General features: G+C 45.8%; 1 protein-coding gene across 1 annotated transcript in view; it reads right to left on the bottom strand.

The window, feature by feature from the left end:
* Positions 1–13,148, bottom strand: part of gfra2b (GDNF family receptor alpha 2b) — a 146,674-nt gene that overhangs the window by 20,370 nt on the left and 113,156 nt on the right. The gene's annotated exons all lie outside the window — the stretch shown is intronic.

Raw genomic sequence — 13,148 nt, 5'->3', positions numbered from 1 at the left:
GTGCTGTCAAGCTTGCCTAGAGTGAATGGGGTTCTTTGCCTCTGGAGAATTAACCTCCCCCAAAGGGCTTGAGACAATCGAAACACTTCTATTTTTAGATGTTCATGAAAGACCTTTCTGTCAGTTTACGGAAACGACGTCCCCCATCTTGAATTGGGGTGTAAAGCAAGCAGCAGCCCCCTGTTAGCATCACCTTCAACCACCACAATCAGCTGCTGCTTCTACACACATGGTAGCTTCTGCTGGGCTTTAACGACGCTGCTAACATCTGCTGGAGTCATCGCTTCGAAACGGACACCATTGAGGGAGGAAGACCTGCCCTAAATCCTGAACCAGCTAATCAGCACACATTAGCAGAGTGCTAGCATTTTATGGCAATCGCTGTGAGAAAAACTAAAGGACAGAAGAGTAGTTTTCCTTCATGCTGGACTTATGGAAGCAAAAATGAAACAGACTTTTGTGTACAATCAGCTGGAAATAACATTTTGTTCTATTCACTCCATCGAGCGCCTCCTGGTGTGCCCCAGCTGAACAGGCACAAGGGACAGGCAGTGTAATGCCCGTGGGTGGTTCAATGAGAGTGTGTTTTTAAATCCTGCATGCTGCTCGTCACGTCTGCAGAATCATTCCCGTGAACACTGAAAGCAAACACGTGTCATTTTGGGGGGTTTTGCAGGAAGGACTGATGGTCACATGACACTGAGTGGTCCTTAGTAATTAAGCCTAACAATGGACTGTAATAAGCAGCAGCTGCACAAACAACCTCTGGGGTTGACTTTTTTTTTTATGGGATTTATCATCGGTTGATGGAGCACAACAGCTGGTGGAGGTGATTTAGCAGGTGTCATTAAACCACAGAAGAAGAAAAGAGTGTGGCGAGGTGACGTCAAAGCCCCAGTCAAAGCGCCAACAATGGAGGCGTGTGGGAAACATGACGTTCAGCTCTGTGTAACAGTTTCGATGCTGAGGACACGCCCTGATTATCGCTGAGCTTCACCCTGCATCTCGCTCAGATCAGCAAACTTTTAAAACAGATGGATTTACAGAGTGACTAACATAAAGAAAGTAAGAAAAGAGCAATTTTATTTAGCTGAAAATGATTCACAGATGGCATCATACGCTGTAACAGCTACAGAAATGGAAATGAATGGGAGCCGACTCTCGCAGATGTGAAGGGGACAGTTTTTCTTCTCTACATTTATCATACAGACCTGTCCCACACTCACAGACGAGTGGAAGTAAATCCAACAGATTATGTTTGAAGTCTTTCACACCAAAATTTCCAAAGACAAAAAGTGGCTGATTTGGACTCTTTGGAAAGAAGACGGGTTGTTTTGGCAGCAGCGTGGATGCTAATGAGACACTGGGGGAAAAATATCCTCCCCTCATGAAAGATGGGCGACGGCAGTGCCACAGTTGGCTGCTTATGAGAGATGAACAAACTGTGTTTAATAAGCTTCATGGGCTTGCCTCTCATTGCCTTGCAGTCTGGACCTCACGCTGAGTCCGGTTCGGCCCTCAAAACAAACTGATGATTCAGCTTTTGTGCATGTGTAAAAAATTCAGACCTGACTGAAGAAAGAGAGAGAAGGGCCAGACTCTGATGGACTCTTTACAGTAAGTGATGTCACTGTCCATGCATGCATCCACTTCCTGCTATTTATGAGGGCCAAATTAATGTTAAACCACAGTCCACGGCCTCGCCCACAAACCAACCAGTAATTCTCAGTTAAAGGTGCAGTTTATCAACACATGTTTAGTCAAGAGGAAGGGCGGCACACCAAAGATGCATTAAACATGCATCCCTACATGACACCAAACTCCATAACTGACTGAACACAGGGGAAAACAACCGCGGTGAGAGAGCAGCCATTTAAACTACACAATTTAGGTAACGAGCAGGGAGCAGAGCTACTGTTTCTCCATGTAAAACATTGAATTATCAGAGGTTTGGAGATCAGGGACAGGACCAAAACACTGCTGCTGGGAGCAGGCTTTTTAAAATGGCCGGATGTAGACAGGAACCATTTAGCAGCTAACATGTGGACAGACTAGCCCATGGGTTTAACCAATCAGGTGGAGAACACATTCTATCTGTTTTGTCCTCGGTCTGTTCCAGGATCCCATCCCGCTGTCTGGATAGGTGATGAGCCACCTCGGCTGACTCCTTTCGATGTGGAGGAGCCTGCCTCTCAGGCCGAGCACAGACAGCTTTGAAGGAAGCATTATTTCTTTTGTTTGGATCATCTGATAATGCCACCATCAGGAAAACTGGACCAGACTGTGAATCGAACAAAGGCAGAGGGTCTCCCCAGACAGATGGGCTTATGGCTGAGACCCTGCCTGAAAGAGCCTGCCCTGCAGTGTTCCCACCACCCGGCTGAGGTGCTATAGGGGTCTGATGATTTGTCACTGGGAAGGTAACCAAAACAGCTTGTAAGGACATAATTTACTTTATTTCGATGACAGATTAATCTGCTGATATGCTTCCGGTATTTTCTGATAACAGGGAGAGGATAGAGTCCTGTTTCAAAGAGTCTGCTCTTCTGGATTTAGTTCTTCTTGAGGTAAAAACACAGACATTTCCCAGTTAACCAGTTCAAATCATTCACGCCATGCCCAGTTTATCCACTGAGCAGAGAGATTTCAACACAACGCCTGTGTTAATGCTGTTTAAATGCTGTGAATGGAGTATAAAGTGGGTATGTAGCACTCAGACTGCCGTTATTTGCACTGTCGAAGTGTAAAGTCCTTCAGAAATGCAAACATTGTTAAAAACAGATCGAACAGATGCCCAGCAAACTCTCCTGAGAGCTGAAAATCCTTGTGGAAATATCCGTCTGATTCATGCAGTAGTTTGGGAGATTATCTGCTGTTCCTGCGTGCATGTCCTGCAGTATCCACTACATCATGCATATGTTAATGCACAAGAAACTGTCACAGGCAATAAGAGTAAAGCTGCTGAGCTTAATCTACTGCCTGTCCTACTTTTGTGTTTCACATCCCGTCTCTCCTCTTGGTTTCCTTTGTCTCGCTCTCCTCTTAAAGCCTCTCACCTGCTTCGTCTCTTTAACGTCGCTCTTCTTCTTCTCTCTTGAAAATTTTTGACAGACAGGTGAGGTGAAAGGTGGCGTGTGGTGACGGAGATGTGTGATCTTGTCGCTGTTTGAGACAGCGTGATGGGCTTTGTGTTTACGCCGAGCTTTAGCTGGCTGCCATCGCAGGACTGCATCATGTCCTCAGAGAGGACACGAGAGCGTGACACGGAAGACATGACTGTGTGGTGGCTGTAGAGAGTGATCGGGTGTGACAGGCCGACTGCAGAGTGACTTTCAAACAGAGGCCACTAAGTGTGTGTCTGTGTGTGGGTCTGCGTGTCTGTGTGTGCGTGTGTGTTTACACAGGCACATTGTGACAAAACTCACTCACTTGAACACATCCTCTAAGCATCTCCAAGGAAGGCTGTCACTGATGAAGGTCAAGTGATCTCAGCTTTCTCAGACCTGCTGCTAAACTTCACAAGTTCCCGGGCCTCAGCAGAACCAGACCCTCCAGAACTTGGTGGAGGCTGGACCAAAAAAATAAAACTCACAGGAATGCAGTGCTTCATCCGTCCATCTACTGCAGGCCTGTCTCTGTGAGTGTGTGATGATGTTGCTGTATTTCTGTATTTTGAGTCCCATGTGCTCGTGTCCCGGCCAGTCCAGCTCATAGAAACTATGCGGGGACGTTATACTCTCCAGGAAACTGCTGACATCTGTGAGTCCTTCTGTTGATGATTATGATTATTTTTCTTTATGCTAAGACGATGACCATTTCTCTCTAACTGATAGAGTCACAGGAGGAACTGTTGGTGCTGAACAGACCAATGACAGTAGCTGTAGATCTCTAAAAAAGTGAAAGGTCAGATTACACCGCTGGTTATGGCGCAGATTTCCAGCTGAAGCATAAATCCTCAGTAAGCTTGGAGCCTGTATTACAGCTTTATGCTGAAATACAGGCAGAGATTGGTGATGATGGTGCGGACTGGTTAGTGTGGGTCTGTGAGTAACTGCACAAACATGAGACCTTACTGAGACTCAGACTAGTTTATAAGATTATTTTTGTGTCTTTGTTAAATCTGATCTTTGTGTTTGAATCGCCTGCACATACCAGCACACACACCTGCTCTCACATGAGAGACCAGAGCTGTGTTTATGAGAGGACCATCCTGACCTAAACCAGCCTGCCAGTGACCTGCGGCTAAACTGAGTCTGCACCCTCAAACCTCACCTAACCTTCAAACTGCTCATTCCAGAGACAGAAGTACCATCACTCACACACACACCGTACCATCGCACACACTCACACACACCTGCCCCTTCGCCCTTTGCTGTCTCGTCGTGGCAGATGCCATGTGAGGCATGAGCCAACTGCCGTCGAGCTCTTTGTTAGTTTTAAGGATGCATGAGGAGAGGGTTTACCACACGAGGCTGGTTTTTAAAGGACATCACCACCATCAGCCCGTGACCTTCCTGCAGTTTTCCTACTAATAATTACTTCGAGTGACCTGAGGATCAGCTCCATCTGTCTGACTTCAAACCTTCACGTTTACTGGGTGAAAACTTAAAAAGTAGGTCTGCACCTCTATAGTGCCTTTTGCTTTGGGTTTTATGAAGGGCTTTCATTTATGCCTCCTTCTGTCATCACACAGTCACAAACGTGCATGCATGTACGAGGCTTTGGTCGTACATGCACGGGTACAATCGTGTTCTGGAGGCTTAGGAGACCTGGCTGTTGTCAGCTCTGTTACCTGCTCAGTTTTCAGCTCAGTCTTCAGCTCAGGCATCAGCTCTGTTTCCAGTTCACCCATTAGCTCTGTCACCAGCTCAGTCAGTTGCTCAGCCATCTTTTCAGCCACTTCCATCCTCTGCTGGAAGCTCCGGTGAGCTCATTCAGCCAGCAGGGGACTGCATCTCTGGTGTTGGCCAGAGGGGCCGATGGCGCGATATGGCAGCCTTGCTTCTGTCAGTCTGCCCCAGGGCAGCTGTGGCTACAACCGTAGCATGCCTCCACCAGTGTGTGAATGTGAGAGTGAATGAATAGTGGCATTGTAAAGCGCTTTGGGTGCCTTGAAAAGCGCTATATAAATCCAATCCAATAATAATAATAATAATTATTATTATTATTAATAAATCCCGGACAGACTGTTTGCACTGCACTGCCCCAGCCGTTGCATCCTGTGCCGGCTGTGAGCCCCATGCAGCTATAGTTAGCGTCCCTTCTGCCGGAGGTCTCCATACCTGCTGGCCTTGCCTTTGTTCCTGCTGGAGGCCCAGGAGAGCCCTTTTGTTCACCTGGAGTCAGGGTCAGCTCCTGAAATGTTTATTAACTGTTTCCTGGGCTCCTGTGCCTTTCGTGGGCCTTTTGTTTCGGACTGTTTGAGTTCCAGGTTTTCTTGTGAACATTTTTGTTTTATTGATCAGTTTCAGGGTCAGTTTTAGGTTGTTTATTTAGTCTCCTCTTGTTTGCCTTAGTATTTTTCTATCAGTTCATTCGTGTCTGCATTTTGAGTCCACTCCTTACTACATACAGTCTGCCTCAGCCAGACTGTGACAGAATATTTGCTGAAGTTTAGGATGCTCAGTCAAATTAATCAGCTCTTCAAACTTAATACAACACGCATGGAAGCCATGACCCAGAAAAGTGGATTCACATCAAATTTTAAACCTGGCTTTAAACACTGAACATCTTATTAATCTCTTAATTAATATTTTACTCATGAACAGAAAGACTGAGCAGGCACAGGTTTGGTTTTGACTCATCTTTGAGACCGGATGTTTCAGACTCTTTCCTCCACTCTGTGAAACCTGAGAAGACTGATGACAGGAACCTGAGGGCATCAGTAAAGGCATTGACGGGTTCATATCCAGACTCATATCCACCACCACTAAAATAATCAGAGTATTTTACCCTGAAACAAAGCGCTTTACCCGTGCAGGAAGTAGTTAGCATGGTGACAAATGAAGGTCAGAGAGCGATGATGGCAGAGCCAAAGACAGCAGAGGAGTTGGGGCAGATTTAGCTGAGGAGTGCAGTCTGCTGCCTCAGAAACCACTTGATCAAATCCTGCCGAGCACTCATCTCCCTGCAGGGCTCGTTAAAGTTTCATCTCCACTAATCATCAACCGGCAGAGAGATGGAGCAGATGTACTGTATGCTGCCTGACCTAAGATGTTTCCTCTGAATTAGACTCAGACCCTCGTAATACCAGGACTCTGGAACAGCATGCATGAAATAATATGTTTGAAAAAGTCATGCCTGCAGGTTACCGCGCGGAGGTGTTCGTGTGACAGCGGCAGGAAGTTCCCGAGTGTTCAAGTCTTTCTTTGATTTGATGTGTTTCCATCGTCTCGTTTTCAGACATGTTTGTATGAACTTCTTCTTACGGTCATTACATTTAGCACGCTCTTTGAATTTTGGTTTAAAGGTACCGGCTTTACAGCCACCGCTCAGACGCTCCAGGCAGCAGCCATCATAGAAGTCCTGGACTCAGCCGTCTACATCAGATGACAACCGAGGCCTCGGTTTGCTGCTCCACTTCATGGAGATTTATTCCATTAAGGGACCATTTTCAATTCATTAGCCTCTGTTTAGATAACACTTTTATTTGTAACATTAGCTAAAATATTTTTCCATATTTTCTTTAATAAACGTTAATATTTTTATTAGAATTTTAGACAGCAAGTGTTCATGAGTCACGTCTGCCCTGCAATATCTTTAGCTGCACTTGTAGCTAGCCTTTCATACCATCTGTTCAGATTTGTGTTCGATCATTTTATTGTATTACATTGAATTTTTACAGGCTGTGTCCACAGGCAGGGTTTTCTCTTCAACTTCATGAACATGAAGCCAATTTTTTGAGTACAATGCAACTGAAGTATATAAAATCAAAGATTTATTTATTTATTCAAACAATTAATCTTTAATTAAAATGTGCTCAGTGAGAAATGAATGTGTAACAGTTGAGTAAATTTAATTAGAGCAGAACATTTTATATTTTACAAAATTATATGGAAAATTTCAAATTAAAAAGTGAGAATTTCAATGTGAAGTTGAAATTCAGAGTCTTTTCAGCACAGAGTTTTTTTCCTTGCTAAGGTCACGACACAAACACAAAATATAACCAATCAGGATCGAGAGTGTGCAGACATGACAACATCAACACTGTAAATACCCACGGAGCACGAATGCATCACTTGTTCCCAACTAATAAATAACACATTCACACAGGACACACTATTACACACACACACACATGCACACAAACTCACACATTAATATTTAGTGTTTCTCCGATAAATCAGATCGTCTGTTTTCCTGCTCTCATTTATCGCTGTGCAGTGTGTTTGTGTCTGTGTGTGCATGTGTGTCTGCGGTGGTGTGTGTGTGCAAGTGAAGGTGAAGAATATTAAAATGAAATTACAGCGAGGCTGAGTGAGTCTAAATGCCCTCATTACTGACTGTCAGGCAGCACGATGTATTCGCAGTGACAGACACACACACTCAGGCCCTGCTGGAACGAATGAATCCAATTAGCTCTGCTGTACATCCTGACAAACACACATTAAAAGTGTATATGGTGATTTATAAGAGCTTCCATCAGCCGTCCATGCAGAATGTATGTTCCCTTATCCTCCCACTCTGACCCTGACTTGTCAGTCATGGTGTAACAGACTCACAGATCCCTCAAGAGTTATTCAATTATCAGGTCTGCATTAACTTGGATAAACAAAGCACAAACACACACACACAGACACACCTATGTGAATACTCAGCGCACATTAATGCTCACTAAACAGACCTGTGTGGCGTGGCAGAAAAACAGGATACCAGTGGAAATAAACTTCCTCAAACCTGGAGAAGCTTTCGTGAGTGGGGGAACAGAATGTGTATTTCAGCTTTAGGGGGCTCACACTCTTCTACAGTGAGGTGGGTCTATCCTTCAAGAACCCAAGAGGAGCAGTGCAGATCATTGAACCAGCTCCTTGCAGCTTCGAGGGCGTGTGAGTTTTTCCAGACAGTCTGCTTGTGTTTTCTGGACCTGGAGAAGAAATCTGACTGCAGCCCCTGTAGACGTGCTTGGTTTGCATCACCATAATGGACAGACGGGTGGGCCTCACAGCCTGTTTGATGTGTTTCTGTGGGTGTTACCAAGCAATGACTCCACTGCGGCACTTTTGCCGGGGTGAAAATCAGCACCTCCAAGTCTGAGGCCAGGGTTCAGAGAAGCAGAGCGCTGGGGTGAAGACTGAGGAGAGTGTGAAGGATGTTCTGCCCTCACCTGCTGTACCGAGGTGTGGGCGGTGACTGAGGTGGAAATGGGCTTCCACTGAAGGAGTGTGAGGGCTGTCCATAGGAGAAGAGCCATTGCTCCTTCACATCAACAGCCGACCACAGCTGGGCTGGTTTGACAGCTGGGCTGCATGGCGCCTGGGTGACCAGCACCGGGACATTACGTCTCTCTGCTGACTTGGGAACGTCTGGAGAAGGAGTACAGTTTATGACCTTCAGATGAAACTGCTAAGCTGCTGCTAACTTTATAACTCAGCTGAACCTGAATCCTCTCGTTCAGGGACGCCTCGATTGGCTGTGCTAATCCTGTTATTGGAGCCTTTCAGTGTTTTTAACTCAGCCATGTCTCAGACTGATTTTGTGTGCAGAACTGTTTGTTATCAGTTAGAGGATAATCAATGTGACATGTCATAAGCAAGCGATCATGAAGTGATCACAAATCCATGGTTGATGAATATGAAATGCAGATTTTGTGATGGGCCATTTAATTATGATTAGTCATCTACGGTGTGTAAATGCTCCACATGTCGTCATGAGTTAGGCACGCAGTTTGAAACCTGCGAGTGAGTTCATTCATTCACTCATGTGTAATAAATGATTTATGATTTGAGTACTTGTTGGTGCACATGCCTCGACAAACTTTTGATCTGATTATGAGATTTATTGTGCATGAAAAATTAAAGTGCAGACACTCCAAGGAAAATAGACAGGTTAACACGGCGGAGTCACACCTGTTTAAAGAACCACCCCATCAACTCATCAGCACAGAGAAAACACAGGAATAAAAGTTCCACACAACAACAAGACGTAGTGAAGCTCATCGCTCCATCAAGAGCACTGCAATCGCATCATCACACCCATCACTGCTGACATTATAACGAGTTCAGCTTTCAGCATCTCAACATTACACGTGTGAATACTTCAGGGTCCCTGGACCACTGCAGAACCCCCACATGTTCACTGATGAGAGGATATAAAACTTGAATAAAAGTCTGTGGATGCAGAGTAGTGAAGCTCAACATCAGGTTCCATGTTCAGAAGCAATCAGTAGCGCAATTAGTGCTCACATCAGAAATGTCTGACAGCAGGATGGACTGTCCCTTTAATCCTTCCAGCTGCAGCGTGCTCCTAAATCCAGAAATAATCCAGGACCAACAGAGAGCTCTCGTGTGCACGTTTCCTGTCCCTGCCCTTGTAAAGACCTCAGGACACGAATGCGACACCGCCGGGCGCTGCACGTACATAGATATAATTAGAAAAAGATTTGGTGCATGAGAAAGTGCAGAGAAAAGCCCCGCAGCATGAGGGTAACTGAAATCAGATAACTATAAAACAAGCAGGATGCTCACATCAGTAACACTGAGCTGTAACAGTGGATCATAAATCCATATATATTATATAAGTGCTTGAGTATATGAGTATCATTTTGCTTTCTACTCATTTAGATGAATAGAGCACCTGAACAGCAGCGTGGTGCTTTGAGCAGAGTCTATTTCACATGAATCTGAGGACGTATATGAGGTAAAGTGTTGTGGGGTTCCACAGGGATCCATTTTGGGTCCCGTGTTAATCACCATGCTAGCCCTAGGGCTAATCGTGCAGAGCGATGGCCTTGGCTGCCTAGTCTCTGTGTCCTGTTAAAGCCCATCAGCTCTGATGACTCACACACTCGCTCTGCTTCATGGTGCAAAATAATCCCACCCAGCATAAGCACCGCCATTGGACCTTTGACTCAGAGCAGGTCATCCACGCTGTCCTTTGTCCTCCACATCAGTCATCCTCTCACACAGTTGAGCTTCACCTGAAATCTGAAGAGCTCAGACAGACGAACTCTGCAGCCTCTTCCTCTTCCTCTCTTCTTCTCTCCTTAAATTTTTTAAAATAATGAAAGCCTTCTAAAAGTTTGACCTCCTTTTTTTCATGTGTGTGATTGTAAGAATACTTGCTTTCTCTCATTTCCACTGAGTTAATAGTGATAACAACTGAAATAGTCACTTAAGGTAACTAAAGGTAAAGTAATAAAGGTCCCGTCTTTGTAAAGTTCCTGCTGATGATTAACTGTGCAGTTCTCTGCAACTCCAACACTACTCAAATTTCATTAGGAGCCATTACTCTGACATTACCATTTGTAAGGCGAGTAACTACAGACTGGAGCAAGGAGGTTCATAAATGATTGGGAGGGTAAGTTAGCTCATGATGTCAGTGTGTTTCCTTCCTGTCCTCCTCAGTATTTGGAGCTGTTATGGGTCTAAAAGCAGAAGAATTCCTTTTTCTAAATTCTGTGAACTGATCCTTTAATAACTTCTAACTTAACTTGTGATAGACTTGTTGGAGCTTTCTGCCGGGACACATCTGGCAAATGTGAGGATTTATGTGCATCAGATTCCTTGTGACCCCCATCAGACTGAGAATGCTCGCTGTAATGACAGCGGGGCGTATGCAAACGCATACACACACTCATTTGCCGAGGTGCATGGCACTAAACTGCTTCCCCAAACCCGCCAGCAGCGACGGAGGCGGCGGCTCAGTGCTGCTTTAAGGCGAGCGAGCCAATCTAGCAGCGGCAGCGCTCCATTACACGGTCAGTGAGGTGGGGTGGTGCCGTGATGGAAATAGCTGCTTCTTTTCTGTAGGTCACAGAGGACGCCGGTACACGCACCAGGCCCGTCCGCTCGCGCCGACGTGCTTGTGATTCATCTCATTTCCTCTGCACTCGTCTGAAGCCTGCTTTCCAGGTTGGGGGGGAGGGGGGGCAGTAAGACGAGCTCACCCTGTGAAGATGGTGCAGAAAGCAATATAACCATGAGTGTGACCGAGGGCGAGCCATCCTGATGCAGACGCTGGCTCGTCAGCTATGCTAATATGTAAATATGCAAATGAGCATTCCCACTCAGGGACTCTTAATTAAAGAAACAGCGAGAGAAAACAAAGCAGCAAGATCACCAGACACAGACAGGAAATTGTGTGCACCCAGGTTAAACATTCAGGAGGAGCGCCACGGTGATGCCACCAATCAGAGAGTAGCCCCTACCTGCCGCTCGCCCTCATATTCAGAACAAACAGCGCCATGTTTGCTCATCGTAATGAGATCCAAACCAGGATCTAAATCACTCCAGAGTGCTGTTTGCAGTTCAGAGCAGCTTCAGTGCCTTGCTTTGTTCTCAGCCCCAGAACCACAGCCGGAACCACAGGCCCAACTAAATACTCACGCCCGAGCCCTCGGACCAAACCGCCACCATGGCCGCCTCAGAGAGACCACACCTCTGATACCGGAGGCAAACACCACCTCTGTGGAAGCACTGAAGAGAGAACATCCACCAGGTCACTGCAGCCACGTGCTAAACAAGTTTCTAAAACCCAGTCACGTCAAGTTATTCATGAGCATGGTGGACCAACGTGCCACACAACTAGCTGGAAAAAAGCAAAGCAAGAAAATACTGAAGACTAGAAGAAAGAAAAGTGTCAGAAACTAAAGATGTAAAGACTTCAAACAAAGATTTTAAAGATGAGTGTTGGAGAGGTCATAATTTGAAGAGCCAGACCGCTGAGCTGCTGACCTTAACGAGCTGTTAGCACTGTGTTTAGTTAAAGTTCAGAAAGGTAAGAGTGCTGATCCATGTACTCACTTCAAAACAAACAATAAAATGTTAAAATCAATTCTAAAGCGCACTAAAGTGAAAAAGAGGGAAACACAATCTCGTTTACGAGCGCCTGTCCGGAGAAGAGCTGCAGATGCTGGAATCAATAATCAAGCCTGGACGAAGTGAAAGCATGAATTACTTCATCAAAGTCAGCAGATGAGAGAATGTTTTTAGTTTCTGCAAGTCTAAAAGATGATTCCCTTTCAAGTCAGGTGTTATAAGTACAGTTATGTATACCAGGCATGAACAGGTCCACACCTGTATATGGACAAACCCTCAGCAGCCATGATGGACACAAGGACAGCAAATCATGTAAATTAACAGGTGGTGTACACCAGCGGTCCTCAAACCCCGGGCCTCGGACCGGTACTGGTCCGTGAGTTGTTTGGTACCGGGCCGCGAGAGTTGAGGCTCCGGTGTGAAATGTATGGTTTTCAGGGTTTTTATTGGTTTTCAGCATTATTTTGTTATCGTTTTTATTGTTAACTCGGTTTTCCTGGGTCTTTTCACGTGTGTTATGAATAAATCTTCTTTTTTTCGGTGCCGGTACTAGTTTTATTTTGTTGTATTTATCCGCGACACATTAAAGGCCGGTCCGTGAAAATATTGTCGGGCATAAACCGGCCCGTGGTGCAAAAAAGGTTGGAGACCGCTGGTGTATACCATGACTCCGTGCAGAGATCTGCAGGTGAAGCCTGAGTGCACACAGGTGAGTGTGTGCACACAGCGGGAGCTCTGAGAGGTGCCGCCGTCTTTGGCTCAGTGAAAATGAAAAGTAGGTCTGACTGTGCTCTTATTTGAAATGCAAATAAAGTCCAAAAACCTTTTAGAGCACCCCGTAGGTTTCTCCTACATTACCTGTGGCAAAGACCATATTTAATTACTCCTTCTGTCACTCAGAGTCCCTCTCCCAGCAGTCGTTTCATCCCGGCTGCTTTTCAGCCTCAGTGGGAGGCATGCCACCCTCCGAGGCTGCCGAGACCCGGAGGACCTGCGGGATTCCCATGATTATGCAGCTCTCCGCTCTCCATCCGGGGTTAATGGAGGCTAAAAGGAAAAGAACGAGCCTGCTCCGGATTCTTTTTACAGGCAATCAAACACGATTCATGCTCCATGTGTGATACCGGCCGTCACCTGCAGTGCACTCTGAGGGGAGGGAGGGGACTCGTTGGG

The sequence above is a fragment of the Pundamilia nyererei genome, unplaced genomic scaffold (genome assembly GCF_000239375.1).
Source record: "Pundamilia nyererei isolate P.nyererei 1_Seehausen unplaced genomic scaffold, PunNye1.0 scaffold00388, whole genome shotgun sequence".
NCBI lineage: Eukaryota > Metazoa > Chordata > Actinopteri > Cichliformes > Cichlidae > Pundamilia > Pundamilia nyererei.
The sequence above is the reverse complement of the archived record's forward strand: the minus strand, read 5'-3'. Positions and strand labels throughout refer to the sequence as shown.